Below are 17,058 nucleotides of genomic sequence, written 5' to 3'. Positions count from 1 at the left end.
GTTTGTGTGCTGATTTTAAGTCAATTAATCCTCAGACTGTCATTGATTCTTTTCCTTTGCCTAGACCGGACGAGCTGATGGATAAGTTAGGGGAAGCTCGTTTCTTTTCCAAAATTGATCTCCGTGAAGCATATTTGCAATTGCCCCTCGACGAGCAATCACAACAGTATTTCGTCATAAACACGTCGTTGGGGTTGTTCCGTTTTCTGCGTTTGCCTTTTGGTTGTGCGTCAGCTCCAGCTGTTTTTCAGCGTTTTTTGTCACAACTTCTGGCTAATGTGCCATCGTGTTGCAACTATTTAGACGATATTGTTGTGTCCGGTCGGACGCCTGCTGAACATTTCCGTAATTTGGAGTGTTTGTTTAAAGTGTTGTCTCAGGCAGGCCTACGTTGCAACATCGATAAATGTTCATTTTTCCTTACGGAGATGGAGTATCTGGGACATGTTATTAATGCTCAAGGCATTCATCCCTCCCAGTCACATTTAGCAGCTATTCGTCATTTGCCCGCCCCTCGCAATCTGCATGAATTGCAAGCAGTTCTTGGCAAATTGACATATTATATTAGGTTTATACCTAATGCATCACAGATTGCTGCACCGTTGCATTGTCTCCGCCGTAAGAATGTTCCGTTTGTGTGGTCAGCTGATTGCCAATCAGCCTTTCAGCGGCTTAAAGAGGCTTTATTGAATGATCGTTGTCTGGTCCATTACGACCCTAACAAGCCTCTGGTGTTAGCTTGTGATGCCTCTTCTTTCGGCCTCGGTGCTGTGTTGTCTCACCGAGTCGGCAACACCGAACGTCCTATTGCGTTTGCATCTAAATTGCTCAACAAAGCTCAGTGTAATTACAGCCAATTGGACAAGGAAGCGTTGGCTATTGTGTTCGGTGTCACAAAATTCCATCACTACCTCTATGGTAGACCATTCTATTTAGTAACAGATCACAAGCCCCTGACGTCACTGTTTCATCCGTCTAAACCAGTTCCTCAGCGGACAGCTCAAAGACTACAACGTTGGGCTCTTTTGTTATCACAATACCAGTATGAGATACTGTATCGCCCTACAGCTCAGCATGCAAACGCTGACGCGCTTTCTAGATTGTCGATTGCTGCGGATGATGTCTTCGATTCCTCTGAAGACTCTTGCCATCAGATTGACGCCGATGAGCATCAATCCCTCCGGGATTTTCCGATTGATTATCGTCAGGTGGCACGTGAGACAGCTACGGATCCTCATCTCAGTTTACTATTACGTTTTGTTCAACGTGGTTGGCCGTCCAAGGCAAAGGACATATCGGATCCTGTGGTTCGTCGCTATTATCCGCAACGTCATCTGTTGTCTGTTTCGCACGGAGTTTTGCTGTTACGCACCGAGAATGACCAGCTTCGTGTAGTGGTTCCCCAAGTGGTCCAATCCAAGGTCCTCGACTTGTTGCATCAAGGTCATTGGGGAGTGGTCCGCACCAAGCAGCTTGCCCGCCGTCATTATACATGGATCGGCATTGATAAGCAGATTACGCAGATGTCTACAGATTGTTCGACGTGTGCCGAACACCAAGCTGCTCCGCCTCAACGCTATTTTGAGTGGGCACGCCCTGCCGGTCCCTGGCGGCGAGTACATATTGATTTCGCTGGTCCATATTGGAATTCTCGTTGGCTCATCGTGATAGATGCATTTCGTAATTTTCCGTTTGTTGTGCCCATGCAGTCTACAACGTCTGCACAAACTATACAGGCGTTGACTTCAATTGTTTGTATTGAGGGTCTTCCAGAAGTTTTAGTGTCTGACAATGGTCCACAATTTACCTCTGCTGAATTTGAACGTTTTTGTTCTGCCAATGGCATTCGCCATGTTCTTACTCCGCCGTTCCACCCTCAATCGAATGGTGCAGCGGAACGTTTTGTACGCACATTCAAGGATCATATGGACCGCCTTCGTGCTACGCACTCTCGTCAGCAGGCCCTCATCACGTTCCTGTCGTCGTACCGGACCACGCCACGCGACGGCCCTTCGCCTGCGGAGCTTCTCCACGGCCGTCGCCATCGCACCCTACTACGGTTGTTGCACCCCCCGGATCGACCCGCCGCTTCTGAGCATCGCACGCGTTTTCAGCGCAACGACGCCGTTTTTTTCAGAGTTTATCACGGTCGCCGTCGTTGGGAATGTGGTACCGTGATAAGTGTCCAGGGTCGCGGTTTTTATACTGTTCAAGGTGCTACTGGGGTGCACAGGAGGCATCAGAACCAGTTGCGCCGCGCTGGCCGCCCGGATTCTGCCGCTCGTTCTTTGTCCACAGATTTGGTCCGCGGTGGGTTCCAGCCGCGCCTTCCGACTTCGCTGCCGCCCCCAGGGCAGCAGCAGCAGCCGTCGCCGCTACCACGCCGACAGCCCGTCCCGTTGATGCCTCCCGCGCAGCTTCATTCGGGAGCGCCCCAGGTGGTCGCTCCGGCGCCTGCGGTCCCTCTTCAGTCGCCACCGCCTTCGGAGCTGATGGACGTCGACCCCTCAGCCGGGCCGCCTTCCCAAGCGGTGGCTGTGCAGCCTGTCCTGCAGCCGCTTTCCTTGGGCACCCCCAAGGAGTCTGACACCGCAGCGCCTTGTCCGGCGCCCACTCAGCAGCCGTCGACGCAGCGTCAGGAGACGCTGCCTCTCTTCGTGGGTCCCGACGCCCCGTCGCGTCCAGTACCAGAAGCTGCGCCCGTGGTCACTGGCGTGCACCCTGACCTTGGTTTTCAGTCGGTGTTTCCCGGGGCCCCGCGCAGCCAATGCTGGGGTGCGGACCGGGGACTGCCACCGACAACAGTCTCCGCCCCGGTCTCTTCTGCTACGCCTGCGGCCAGACCCCTCCCCCGCCGTCGACGCTCGCCACGTCATTATTCAACGACGGTGCGGCGATTTGGGGGGGAGGAGTGTTATGTCCTAGCCAGTAATGCCACCCGAGCCCGCTGCCAAAAGGTTGGCAGCATCAAAGTCCGGACGCCGTCCGCATAAGCAGCGCCAGCGAGACAGCAAATCGCCGCAAGTCTGCGCGCGCCACCGCTGGCTTCTGGCTTCTTAAGCGCTGGAGTCGCGAGCGCTAGGAGTTCTGTATTCGCCGCTCAGTTGTATACTCGCCACCGAATTGTGTACTTGCTAGTCAGTTGTGTGTTCATCACAGCAGAGTTGTTGTTTGTCGTCAGCCGACGCTGACCTAGCCGCTCCGACTCGAACTAGACAGATTTCTGTAGACACCGAGTTCACTACTGTGTTTCTGTATCTTCAGTAATAAAGATAAGTACCGACTTTTATTTAATCAGAGTGTTTGGAGTTTCATCTTTCTGTTTACTGTTCCAGCGGACCGGTCGGCCCGCTATTAAGTGTGGCGGTGACTTCGTAAGCCATTTCTACAGCCAAGTGTTTGTCGCTACGAACACCGCCACAAAACTTATAACAGTTTATACAACGAAACTTTGTCTCGGAACCTGGCAGATAATCCAGAGATTCTGGTCGTATGTGAAGTATGCTAGCGGCAAGACACAGTCAATGCCTTCTCTGCGCGATAGCAATGGAGATACTATCGAAGACAGTGCTGCCAAAGAAATGCCTTCCGAAATGCCTTCACAAAAGAAGACGAAGTAAATATTCCAGAATTCGAATCAAGAACAGCTGCCTGCCTACATGAGTACCATAGAAGTAAATATCCCCGGAGTAGTGAAGAAACTTAAATCACTTAATAAAAGCAAGTCTTCTGGTACAGACTGTATACTAATTATGTTCGTTTCAGAGTGTGCTGATGCATTAGCTCCACACTTAACAATCGTATACAACCTTTCGCTCGACGAAAGATCCGCATCCAAAGACTGGAAAGTTGCACAGGTCACACCGATATTTAAGAAAGGTAGTACGAGTAATCCACGTAATTACGGGCCCATATCGTTAACGTCGATATGCAGCAGGAGTTTGGAACTTACGTTGTGTTCGAACATTTTGAATTACCTAGAAGAAAACGGTCTATTGACACACAGTCGCCGGCCGGAGTGGCCGTGCGGTTCTAGGCGCTACAGTCTGGAGCAGAGCGAAAGCTACGGTCGCAGGTTCGAATCCTGCCTAGGGCATGGATGTGTGTGGTGTCCTTAGGTTAGTTAGGTTTAGTTAGTTCTAAGTGACTGATGACCTCAGAAGTTGAGTCGCATAGAGCTCAGAGCCATTTGAACCATTTTGACACACAGTCAACAGGGGATTAAAAAACATTGTTCTTGTTAAACACAACTAGCTCTCTATTCGCATGAGGTGTTGAGTGCTATTGATAAGGGATTTCAGATCTATTCCGTATTCCGTATTTCTGGATTTCCGGAAGGCTTTTGACACTGTACCACACAAGCGGCTTGTAGTGAAATTTCGTGCTTATGGAATATCGTCTCAGTTATGTAAGTGGATTTGTGATTTCCAGTCAGAGAGGTCACAATTCGTAATAACTAATGGAAAGTCCTCGAGTAAAACAGAAGTGATTTCTGGCGTTCCCCAAGGTAGTGTTACAGGCCCTTTACTGTTCCTTACCTGTAGAAATGATTTGGGAGTCAATCTGAGCAGCCGTCTTCGGTTGTTTGCAGATGACGCTGTCGTTTATCGACTAATAAAGTCATCAGAAAATAAAACAAATTGCAAAACGGTTTAGAAAAGATATCTGAATGGTGCGAAAAGTAGCAATTGACCGTAAATAACGAAAAGTATGAGGTCAACCACATGATTGCAAAAAGGAACTCGTTAAACTTCGGTTACACGATAAATCAGTCTAATCAAAAAGCCGTAAATTTAACTAAATACCTAGGTATTACAATTACGAACAACTTAAATTGGAAGGGACACATAGAAAATGTTGTGGGGAAGCCTTACCAAAGACTGCGTTTTATTGGCAGGACACTTAGAAAACGTAACAGACGTACTAAGGAGACTGCCTACACTACGATTGTCCGTCCTCTTTTAGAATACTGCGGCGCGGTGTGGGGTCCTTACCAGGTAGAACTGACGGAGTACATCGAAAAGTTCAAAGAAGGGCAGCACGTTTTGTATTATTGCAAAATGTGGGAGAGAATGTCACTGAAATGTTACAAGATTTTGGTTGGACATCATTAAAAGAAAGGCGTTTTTGTTTGCGACAGAATCTTCTCACGAAAATCCAATCACCAACTTTCTCCTCCGAATGCGAAAATATTTTGTTGACACCGGCCTACCTAGGGAGAAACGTACATCATAATAAAATAAGGGTATTCAGAGCTCGTACGGGAAGATATAGATGTTCGTTCTTTCTGCGTGCTATACGAGATTGAAATAACAGAGAGTTGCGAAGGTGGTTCGATGAACCCTCTGCCAGCCACTTAAATATGATTTGTAGAGTAGCTATGTAGATGTAGACTTCAAATTACACATGATTATCATGTGTAATAGGTCTAAAAAACCGGGTGTAGGCCTGTAAGATAATATGCATATCAGAAACATGATATTTCGATGCTATTTACGCAGAAGAGTTAAACAATTCAGCGGTTCGTAGTAGTGGAACGACTGCTACTACGGGCCACTTAGCGAAAACTGGTATAAAATTTTCGTTGTTGCCGTGAAATACGATGTAACTGCACAAAACCTTTACTTGAACATTTGTTTCGCACTAAATGGCGAAAAACGTTTAGTGGCCAAAACGACACTCAACAAGAAAAGATTTTCGAAAACTCAACTTTCGAGGTGTTAAGAAAATTGTCGGGTAATACAGGTCATGCATAAAGCATGGATTTCAAAATAAGAAAAATGCAATTCGGAATTTATCCGCTGATTGCAAATTATTTTGTGGTCAGCTGTATTACGGGTAGAAGTACTAACTATTAGTGACATATGAAAATATGAACAGGACGGGGAATCGAGCCCGGATCTCCTGCTTATCGCGAACGGTCGTTCCATCACTTGGGCTATCCGCGCATGCTCGTAGCTAAGCGAGAAATCCGGGTTCGAGTCCTAAATTTTCAAATGTCACTAATAGGTAGTGCACCTGTACCTAACACGGCTGATGTCAAAAGAATTTTCAAGCAGCGAATAAATTCCTAATTATTTCGTACAATTGAGGACCGTCAATAAAGCCCGTTCTTTTCAAACATACAAGTCGAAAATGATGCTTTCGTGGTTCACAAGAAATTAGTCTGTTTTTATATTAAAAATACAGGATGACACAAAAACATTTGGTTAAAAACCTTTCAACTTCAGGACAACGGTTATCCGTACGACAGATCTAGGCGCTTGTTCATGAATTTTTGACAGAAATTTGTCCTGTCGTAAGGGAGAGTTTGAAACTCTGTCTTAGCTAGCGGCGTCAACGTGGAATCTAAATCTCTCATGTGTGCTACAAGCATATGTTAGCACAGTCAAAACCAGATATAAAGAAATCGAGCCGACCGAGGTGGCGGAGCGGTTCTAGGCGCTTCAGTCTGGAACCGCGCGACCTGCTTCGGGCATGGACGTGTGTGATGTCTTTAGGTTAGTTAGGTTTAAGTAGTTCTAAGTTCTAGGGGACTGATGACTTCAGATGTTAAGTCCCATAGTCCTCAGAGCCATTTGAAAGAAATCGAGGGGACCAACGGTTTACGGTCTTTATAGCCGATAGTCGTACAAAGAGACTTTTCGCTTTGTTTTTTGATAAAAATTCTGTATCTTTAAATTTCAAGTTACCACAGAGTTAGGTCTTCAAAAAGTAGCAAAAATACAGTACACCTAGAGTATTCATAATGCAGTGTTTGTGGAGAGTGACTGAAGAGAATTTTTTTTATGTTTATGGAACATGTACAGCAATAAAATTCCAGCAAAATGTATAAAATCTCTAATAAGTGAAGAAAGAAGTAGAGTCAAGATAAATTGTTCAATAATGCCGAACGCGTTCTTGGATAATGAATGAGGTAAAATGTTGAGTATGTTTAAAACGTACACTTAAGTGGTGTATAGTATAATAGTGATGAATGACACAACTTCATACTAGTTACTGCATTACAAAAATTAATCAGCAGTAGCAAATGAACAGTATTCTATACACAAATTACATGAAGGCCTACACATTGTCCTATCTAACTCATTGAAAATATGTAACACATAACCACAGAGCATCGATAAAGAATGCACCACTATTCAACTTCTGTACTTTGAAAAAATAACACATATCGGAATGTAATTTTCTAGTCTTCTACAATCACAGCAAAGACAGTGTTGTTTAATTTTTCAATTAGTTGCTTTAAGTTTAAAATGGAATACGGTAATGCATACCACAGTATACTGTCCCACTTAAGGTAGTTAGCTATCTTTGTCTGCTTTTTGCATCTAGTATGCCTGTAGGCATTTTGCATTTGACTATGCATTCGTTTTAAGACCTGTTTTGAAACCAATACTCTGCAGAGAAGAAGAGTTTTAAAATAAATGTTACATTGTTGTTAGTAAATCCCAAATACGTAACAACAAAAATGAACATTGAACGTTATAGCCGATGTGTTTCTCCGAAAGTGTAATAAAAATACGTCGTTTTATGAGGTAAGTCGTATAATCGAATCGTACTAAGGGATTTTAAATTACAACGTTTACATAGGATTTAGAAGGGACCGCCAGATTTCGCTATTATAGCCAATACGTCCTCCAGAGCACCGTCGCTATAAATGTTATCGACTGTAATTTTCTACATATGTTGGTTCAAAAAACCCCATATGACGTGTCATAGATGCCAGCTGATTCCCTACAATGATTTTAATTTCCTTTATAGTGTACTTCTAGGGACATTAAAACGATCGGCAGCTGACGTTCCGGTGACTCCGCCTTGCAAAACACGAGAAAGTGCTTGCTTCATTGCAGACTCAAGCCTCGGCTCTTACCGCCACGATCCTTTTCAAACTTGGCATCGTGCCCTAAAAACAAATAGCTATTACTTTTATGGCACCCGACTTTGGCATTGCACATTAAAACATGGTGCAAACAGAAACCGCTTGGGTGAGCACAATCATTATTACGATATAACATTCATTAGACTTCTTAAATATTTATACTGGTATGATATGTAAGAGTATAAACGGATTGCTTCGACAATCAAAAACAAATAAAACATACTCGTGACACAAAATCAATAGTCACGCCACTTAGGTTCTAGCACTGTTGCAGAAACAATGAAACAAACACGCCAAATTTAAATAGATGCAAAATCTCCAAGATTGGCGATCTTTTACAGAAGCTCGAAATTTAGCGCGGACTTAAATGTGAGATGCTTATAACAGTTTCCACAACGAAACTTTGTATCGAAACCTGGCAGGAAATCTCAAGATATTCTGGCCGTATGTGAAGTATGTCAGCGGCAAGAAACAATCAATGCCTTCTCTGCGCGATAGCAACGGAGATACTATCGAAGGCAGTGCTGCCAAAGCAGAGTTACTAAACACAGCCTTCCGAAATGCCTTCACAAAAGAAGACGAAGTAAATATTCCAGAATTCGAATCAAGAATAGCTGCCTACATGAGTAACGCTGAAGTAAATATCTTCAGAGTAGTGAAGTAACTTAAATCACTTAATAAAAGCAAGTCTCATGGTCCAAACTGTATATCAATTAGATTCCTCTCGGAGTATGCTGATGCATTAGCTCTATACTTAACAATCATATACAGCCGTTCGCTCGACAAAAGATCCGTCCGGAAGAGTGGAAAGTAGCACAAGTGGCTCTGAGGTCATCAGTCACCTAAAACTTAGAACTACTTAAACCTAACTAACCCAAGGACATCACATACATCCATGACCGATACTGGATTCGAACCTACGACTGTAGCGGTCGCGCGGTTCCAGACTGAAGCGCCTAGAACCACTCGGCCACACTGGCCGGCGAAAGTAGCACAGGTCACACCAATATTCAAGAAAGGCAGTAGGAGTAATCCACTTAATTACAGACCCGTATCGCTAACGTCGATATGCGGCAGGATCTTAGAACATGAGTGCTATTGACAAGGAATTTCAGATCGATTCCGTATTTCGGATTTCCGGAAGGCTTTTGACACTGTACCACACAAGCCACTCGTAGTGAAATTGCGTGCTTACGGAGTATCATCTCAGTTACTTGACTGGATTTGTGAATTCCTGTCAGAGATGTCACAGTTCGTAATAACAGATGGAAACTCATCGAATAAAACAGAAGTGTTTTCTGTCGTTCCCCAAGGTAGTGTTACAGGCCCTTTACTGTTCTTTATCTATATAAACGATTTCGGGACAATCTGAGAAGCCGTCTTCGTTTGTTTGCAGATGACCCTGTCGTTTACCGACTAATAAAGTCATCAGAAGATCAAAAAAAATTGCAAAACGATTTAGGAAAGATATCTGAATGGTGCGAAAATTGGCAGTTGACCCTAAATAACGAAAAGTATGAGGTTATCCACATGAGTGCTAAAAGGAACTCGTTAAATTTCGTTTACACGATAAACCAGTCTAATCTAAAAGCCGTAAATTCAACTAAATACTTAGGTATTACAATTACGAACAACTTAAATTGGAAGGAACACACAGAAAATGCTATGGTGGAAGGCTAACGAAAGACTGCATTTTACTGGCAGGACACTTAGAAAATGTAACAGAGCTACTAAGGAGACTGCCTACACTACGCTTGTCCGTCCTCTTTTAGAATACTGCCGCGCAGTGTTGGATCCTTACCAGATAGGACTGACGGAGCATATCGAAAAAGTTCAAAGAAAGCAGCACATTTTGTATTATCGCGAAATATGGAAGAGAGTGTCACGGAAATGATACAGGATTTGGGCTAGACGTCATTAAAAGAAAGGCGTTTTTCGTTGCGACGGAATCTTCTCACGAAATTCCAATCACCAACTTTCTCCTCCGAATGCGAAAATATTTTGTTGACACCGGCCTACATAGGGAGGAACGATCACCACGATAAAATAAGGGAAATCAGAGCTCGTACGGAAAGATATAGATGTTCATTCTTTCCGCGTGCTATACGATATTGGAATAACAGAGAATTGTGAAGGTGGTTCGATGAACCCTCTGCCAGACACTTAAATGTGATTTGCAGACTATCCATGTAGACGTAGATGTAGATGTAGAATAGTGGTGTTGTGTCTGCGCTTTATTCCAAGCTTCGCATGTGTGCTCTGTTTCGCGGAAAACCCGAGGAACGCCAAGTGGTCTACACGTCCTCTGGTCCACACTATCCGTCGTTCTCTTATACGATATTATGGAGCTGTGCTCAGCACTGATCGCTACCTGACTAATATTTTAGTCTTTGCACCCAGGAATTTTAGTCAAACTGACGTAAATACCAAGCACTGTACCATTTTATGGATTAATGTCATTATTTTATGAATTTTGGGATTCCTGACATACAATTTCCTTCTTTCTCGTCACTATTGTGGCGTTGATCGTTAACTACCTTTACACACGTAGCTCACAGTGCCTGCTGCGTCATTCATAAAATTCACTTACAGTTACTTGTAAATCTCAAGTTCTGTACTGTGCGACTCTTCATCCACCTAAAGTTGCTCGTAATGGTGTTGAAGAACGTGATAAGACAGAAAAAGTTTAAATCAGCAACATAATTTACTTTAAAAGTGTAAATATCAGTGAATCGAAATGGTGAGCCGGTACACAGAACTATTTTCTGTTCTACTTGGCTTTCGCCTTTGATGGCTTTTCTGCCCTCCGTCTCCAGGCAGCCTGCTATTTCCCTATTTGGCTACACCACTCGCCTAACGCTGGGGTCCCGAATAATCAGCAAAAGCTTTTCCGGACCCTTCACGACATTCGGCCGCAACCCCACCGGACGAGGCCTCCCGTGATGGCTCAGATGTACTCTCAACAGTGGGCAAGACCTCAAATCTGATTTTAAGACATAAGAGAATGGCCGTACGACCAGTACCTACTTTTGTCTTCAAGCCCAGAGAATTGCGATCCCGCCCCTGTCCACCCTTCACACTCAGATTAATGTTGACTGGCTACGACACCAGGTATCCCAGGTGATATTATAGGCACCAGATGAACCACAACTGTGCACGAGAGGGACATTACGTCTGCATCTTTGATATCCTTTGTCTATACAACATAAAAAACAACACTAAATCAAGCAGTCGCTAGATGCAGCGAAAATATTGCTGCTACTTTGAGTCTGCCTATCACTAAGTGACAGATTCAGGTCATGTTATGCAAATGCTCTAAAAATACGCACACATTTAGAAACAGTTATTCACTTCTTCACAAAAGTGCATGAGAAGACAGTAAACTAATTGCTGTATAGAAACAGATTGTGCAGCTGCTATCGGTGCATACGCACGATTCCGCAGCTGGAACTCTTTCATGCAGTACTTCTCTTAACGGCAGATTTCAGCCTTTCAAGACCGAGTTGCCTTTAACAAACTGCACGTCCGCTAGCGCTCTCTAAAATGAGTCTGTCTCCTCTCCTAGGACTAGCGCTTTATCGCCTATCCTTTTGAGGTAACAATGCGATGAAAGTGGGCACCACAACTGTTTACCAACTGGGGTAACTAGAAATGACAGAAGACCTGAAGCATCGTTTATGGACTTTTCGACAAATCAACTTCGTGACACCGGATGTGTAAATGTCGATTTTACGGTATATTGGGCTTCCCAAGCACATTCTTATTTGAAAATAGTTTGAAACTGGAAACTAATGTGATTTAAATTTTTCCTGTAAGTGGACTTTCATTGTTGACTTGGACACAAAATAGAACAAAAACTTTGTATTACACTTCTAAGAGGCTAACATTTTCATTTATTTTAAGTTACAGAACATTTATGGAACTAGTTGATTACTCGAACACTGCATTTGTAAAGATACAACTAAGAAAAGGATTTTTCCAAACTCTAATTGACATTTCGAAATCAAAACTTTTTAATGATGTTATTAGTACCTTAGTTCGAAGTTGGCTCGAAGGAACGATGTTTAAATAAAATGTCAACTGAACTTTGTAAGGGTCCTCTGACAGTTTTGGTTTATTAGTTTTCAGGCTATAAGACTCGAGTATCAGAGCTTTACAAAGAGAAGACGCTTCATTACTAAATAAACCTGACCATGTTTCCCAAATGGTAAGAATATCACTTTCAATGACAGACAATCAATATTACTTCGTTTTATTACCCTTTCGGCAAGTAACACACTACCCAACATTGCCTAAAATCATCACTCTGGTACAGTTAAGCTCCTTTCACACTCATACTGAAGTAACCATTGCTGTATTGCCTTTCCGTATTAATTTAACAGGTTATCACCGCTCATGGAAGCCGTTTCGAATCGGTTCAAATATCAATATGTTCTACCAACGGAAATTAATGACCAGCAACTAAGATGCTTTGAGTTCCACAAAAAATGATAAAGAATCCCGTACACCTCTCCGTGAATAAACTTGTACACTACAAACCGGTGTAATACCTTCGACTCATAATCAGTTCTTTGGGATATTCTGAGGCCGCTGCACGCCATCGCTTCTCGCAGAACCCAAACGACAACTCCACACTGATGTAGCCACATAAACGCTCGCGACCAGTAGAGATTGTTAACGTTAAATGGCACAAGAGTGTCCCTACAAGAGAAAAGGCGCGCTAAGCTTCGAAAACTTCACAAACCAGGGATGAGCAAGGAGCATCATTTACTACGTCCCAACAAACATAGCAACACATCTTACCAATTATATCTCACCTGAAAGAGCCTCAATTCTCTTTTCCATTCGTCTGTTTATTATTTTTGTCAGCAACTTGAATGCATCGGCGGTTACAATGATTGTGCTATAGCTTTCATAATTATCTGTTCATCCTATCTTCGGGACCCCGTGGATGATATTTTTTTTCAAAGTCTGCTGGTCTGTTTCTAGACTCAGATTCCACACACACACTTGTATGGTCGCTTGGTTACCATTTCTCCCAATGATATAAGAAACTCTGGTGGAATGTAATATATGCTTTCCGCATTATTTGATTGCGAGTCTTCCGAAGGTGTTTTAAAATTTGGCTCTAATACTCGATCCCCCGTGTTTTCCATATCGAGTTTAATTTGTTATTCTATCAGGTAATCAGACAAGTCCTCCCCCTGGTAGTGGCTTCATGTGTACTACTTCCACCTACCCGCTCTCTTCCCTGCACTTAACAATGGAATTAGCATTGTACTCTTAATGTCGACGCCCATGCTTTTAATTTCACCGTAGGTTGTGTTGACTTATCTACACTGCTGGCCACCGTAAATGCAACACCAAGAAAGACAAGAGGTAGCACAACAAAATTTATTTTGTAGATAACATGTTGGCCAAGTATCAAATGATTACGTTTACAGACGTCTGTGACATGTGGTTCCTGCCAGAATCAGTAGCCAGAGTAGCCGCCATTGTTGGAGATCACCGCAGCCACACGTCTCGGCATTGAGTCAAAGAGACGTTGGATGTGTTCCTGGGGTACAGCAGCCCAAGCAGCTTCCACACGTTGCCAAAGATCATCTGGTGTGGCAGCTGGGGATGTAATCTGGGTCACTCGTTGAGCAACCATGGACCACATGTTTTCTATCGGCGAAAGATCCGGAGAGCGAGCCGGCCAGGTAAGCAATTCAATCTGGTTATTGACGAAGAACCTTTGGACAATGCGTGCCACGTGTGGTCGCGCATTATCCTGTTGAAATATGGCTGTGGTCGAGCCCTGAAGGTAAGGAAGGACAACTGGCTCCAGCACCTCGGATATGTAGCGCCGGCTATTTAAAGTACAGGCAATGCGTACTAGAGGCGTGCGAGAGTAATATCCAATACCGCCCCATACCATAATACCCGGTGCAAGACCAGTGTGGCGGTGCATAATGTGGTTCTGCGTCAATGGTAGACGAAGCAATGGACGTCTTGCGGACAGACCACTCTGCTGTAAACGGCGTCGAATGGTACGCGCAGACACTGGATGATGCGTTACAGACGCAATGTGCTGTGCTATGGTTCGGGATGTCACTGAGCGATCCGTCACTGCCATGCGCACAGTTTGCCTATCAGCACGTGCAGTGGTGCACCGAGGTGAATGCGATCGACCACGTCGGTCCGTCGTACCCTCCTGCATCCAACGGTCACATATCCGCATTACAGTTGTTTGGTTTCGTCCAACACGACTAGCGATTTCTCTGTATGATAATTCACAATCTCGGTAAGCCACTATCCTTCCTCTGTCGAACTCGGATACTTGATCAAACGATGTTCGCTGTTGTCTACGAGGCATAACTGATCGTCTTGTGAAACAACCACAAGGTAAACACACATGCCGAACGTACACTCGTCGAAATCGCCAAGCCTTAAATGGCGCTATGAGGTGGCGCCACAGGCGCGCGTGATGTGCGTCTGCGCTGAAATTCTAATCAGTTGCATATCTCATCGCTGCAAACCCATGGTGTAAATTTCACTTGATTCGGATGCTTCCTTCAGGGTGTTGCATTTACGGTGGCCAGCAGTGTATATACTGGATGACTCCTTCCGACGATCATTTCTTTTCGATTTCTTCACGTTTTTCCTGTAGCTGTTTCCCTTTGCCTTTTCTGGGTTTCCTATTTCTTTCATTCGTAAGTGGTTTATATTTCCTGAAGTTTCATGAACATTTTTCTACTTCCTTCTGTTGTCGATTAATTGAAAAATTTCTTCTGTTATCCAAGGTTTCTTCGCAATTATCTTCCTTATACCTATGTTTACCTGTCCAAATTCTGTGAGTGGACTTTTTGGGGATCTCCATTCCTGTGCAACTGACCTGCCTACTGTGATCTTCATAATCGCCTCAGAGAACTTCAAGCGAATCTCATTAGTCCTCAGTACTTCAGTATCCCACTTCTTTGCACACTGATTCTTCCCGACGATTCTCTTAGACTTTAGTCTACGCTTTATTACTAAATTGTGACCTGAATCCCTAATTGCTTCTGCTTATTCTTCCTTACAATCCAATATCTTTTTTCGGAATCTCTGTCTGATCTTTATGTAATCCACCTGGAATATTTCCATATCTCTGGGCCTTTTCGAAGTATACTTGCTCCTCTTGTGATATCTGAACAGTGTATTCGCTATTACTAGCTGAAATTATTGAAGAACTCTGTATTTCTTCTCTCTTTGATAACGTGTTCCAGTCCCCCACGATTATTAGATTATAATCTCATTTTGTATACTGAGTTACCTTTTCAATACCCTCACAGGCTTTCTCTGCCTCTTCATATTCTGCTTGTGACGTCGGCATATATACTTGAAATATTGCAGCTGGCGTTGATTTGCTGTCGATTCTTATCTGAACAACGCTATCACTAAACTGATCCGAATAACGTACTCTCTGCCCTACTTTTCTATTCATAACAAATGCTACTCGTATTATTCCATTTCCTGCTGCTGTTGATTTTACCGTATATCCCTCTGACCAGAAATCCTTATCTTGTTTCATTTCATTCAAACGTCTGACATTCAAACGTCTGACGTTTCACGCTGACTCGCAGACTTTTACCATTTCTTTGATTATTGAATTTTTTTCTCGTGGTACCTCTCCCTTTGCAATTCTCTCCTGGAGATCCGAATGTGGGACTAATCTGATGTTTTTCTACCAACGGGGACACTTTTCCAACTACAAGAGCGTATCCATATCCATGAGGGACACTCCTACTGATGTTGATGTTGATGTAGGTTATGAGTTCCGAGTGGATTCAAGGTGATGTGATGAACATCTCCACAAAGCAGGGTAGATTTCGGACTGGTGTAACAGTTTTAATTTTCGCCAGTCTAGATTTCAAACACTCCAACTGCCTGTTACGTTGAACTTGTGTTCGCACAATTGGTTTCGACTGAATAAGGGTATTACATGTTGCTCCTGATTTCATTCGTTGTCGGCTAGAATAAAAAGCTACCACTTCAGTTAAATAACGATGGTGCCTCCATGTAGTCTAAAAGTGACCATAATGGTTCTGAACCTAACAGCTAAATAATTGTTTCTTGAACCAGAGTGTCTCCCTGTTAACTGAGATCAGTGAGCGTTACATCACTTGTTTTAAACACAAAATATTGACGTGGGTAATGTCAACTAACATTTTGAAATTTGCCTACAAGACACGAATACTTTGCAGAGTGTAACTGCTTGCTAACAGGTAATGTAGTTTCAATGCATGCTATAAATTTATGTGATCTTTACTACACGTCCTATCATTTGCTCGTACAGTGTTCTACTATTTAGTCCTACTCCTATTTTACGTAAATGCTGATCAGTTCAAGGATAAGACCGTGGTATTATGCTACTGCCAGTTGGTGGGCATTGTCCATGATATATTTTCTTGTATTCATTCTGAGGTATTCAATAAACTGACCCTGTTACTGCAATCGTTATTAATGTTGTTACTGGCTAGTCTATCTATAAATAATCTGTTGTGGTTGATGTGACTATACGAATCAGTTAAAGAAGCTATAGTAATTAGTAAATTACTGCAGTACAGTTTGATTATCACTTTGTCACCGTTTCCATAGCGGGAGTTTTTAATAAAATTGCCACGGAACAGCTAGACTATCCACTGTTCAGGCAGCTCTAACGTTAATTGTTCAATGAAAACGTTTGTAGACTATACACGCGTTTTCAGTGGCCATAACAATTTTCGCAATTTACAGCTCAGTTCCAGTTATGACCCTTTTCTCGCTGATACCTGAATCACTTCCAGAGAACTTAATAAAGGTAGAACACCCGCTATCAAGCGCCTTGCAGTGATTTTGACACGTAAAGGTTTATTGTTTGTGACCATTATTGCCTAGCAACACCGCATCTGGTTCGGCGTAGCGTGTCTGCCGCCTGTTGAATAGCGACTCATTCTCGTTCTCGTGTACAGACGCTGTAACGACACGTGAAACTACAGGTGTGGTGCAGAAATAGTTGCATTGTGTAACATAGTATTCGTATTACACAAGCCTCGATCTCTGTGCCTACCAGTACGGGAAATACAGTATTTCCCTTCCAGCTGTGTACCCGTGCAGAAAATAGGCTGAAATACCATATTCTGATGTTTCCAGTAATAAAAATATACATCTCTACA

This window comes from Schistocerca piceifrons, chromosome 2 (assembly GCF_021461385.2).
Source record: "Schistocerca piceifrons isolate TAMUIC-IGC-003096 chromosome 2, iqSchPice1.1, whole genome shotgun sequence".
Lineage (NCBI taxonomy): Eukaryota > Metazoa > Arthropoda > Insecta > Orthoptera > Acrididae > Schistocerca > Schistocerca piceifrons.
This window is presented reverse-complemented; position numbering follows the sequence as displayed.